This window comes from Marmota marmota, unplaced genomic scaffold, assembly GCF_001458135.2.
Source record: "Marmota marmota marmota unplaced genomic scaffold, marMar, whole genome shotgun sequence".
NCBI lineage: Eukaryota > Metazoa > Chordata > Mammalia > Rodentia > Sciuridae > Marmota > Marmota marmota.
In genome coordinates, this window is record NW_026000240.1 from 9,628,119 (window position 1) to 9,629,603 (window position 1,485).

Here is a 1,485-nt window from a genome sequence, read left to right on the forward strand (position 1 = left end):
AAAAAAAAGGCGGGGCGCACTGAGCTTTCTTTGCCTCGGGTACTTACAATCCACTGCTGATTACACATTCAGCTTCTCCGCCCGGAGCGAAGCAAAAGAGCAAGATCATTTTCTTATCCATCTTTCTCCCTATGTCTCTACTTTCTTTTATAGAAATATTCTTGGGAAAAGTCTTTTATTTTGTCTCTACTACCTCTTTATATTCTTGTCATCAGTCATTTTTCATGAAACATTCAAGTTGTCTTAACAAATCATGACCTCTATATGGCTGCATTAAGGGTCAGTTTCCATCCTAATCTTCTAGTCCTGGAAGCAACATTTGACCCAGTGCCTCTCTGCCTCTTCACCCTCTGCCTCTTCACCCCCTGCCTCTTCACTTGGCTCTGGGTCATCCAATTCTCCAGGATTCCCTTCTACTTCTCTGGCCTCTCTTTCTCAATGGCATGTGCTGCGTCTCTGTCTCTCTTCTCCAGGGAGAGTCCTTCCACTGGTGTCCCCAGTGGCCTGTGTGCTGAAAGCTCCAACTCACAAATCCAGCTGGGACCTGGTCAGTTCCAGATTGCTGAGATGTACAAAGATAAATTAAAAATTTTGAGTTTCTTCTGGAAATCACTGCCTCTCATAAACTTTCTCATTTCTGCAAATGGAACTCCAACATTCCTCTGGAAGCCCAGGCTGAGAGAACCTCAAAGTCAGAGCTCTGTGCTTTTCCTTCTGTCATATACCAATGCAGCAGCAAATCCTTTTGGTTTTTATCTTCAAAATGTTTGGAGAACTCAACCATTTCTTAACCCATCACCGTTTTTCAACTTTTAAGATTCCTATGGCACCCTGATTAGTCACTGTGCCTTAATCCTGTTCTCTTAGAGATTACTCTTAACACATAGGAAAAGATGATCTTTTATAAATGGAATTCAGGACATAGCACTCCTTTGTTCAAAATACTCAAAAGGGCTTCTCACCCAGGGCAGCTTGTTACCTGAAGTCTTCATGGTGACTGGGACCTACTGGGTCTTAGCCACAGTTTATGCTAGTACTCATCTCCAATTTCATTTTATACCATGCATGCCTTCTGCTCTCCAACCAGTCTGGCCTCTTTTATATTCTCAACTCAAACTCAGAGTCTGGGTCCCTTTGCCTTTAGCACCTGTCCCTCAGATAATCGTCTCCCCAAACACAAACATCTCTTTTAGGCCTTTCCTCCACACTCTACTTAAAATCCTATTCCACCTACTCTGGCACACTGATCATACACAGTGCCTGGCCTGGTTTCTCTTCTCCAAACAGGTCAAGTTTAATCCCACCTGTTTAATTGTTTCACAGGATTTATCACTAGGAGATGATCTTGTTATTTTATCCATCAGAATTGGCATTTAGTAGTAAACATTTGAACACCTTATTATTTTTATTTCTTTACAAGAAGATAATCACAAATAATTATATATATATATATATATATATATATATATATATATATATATATAT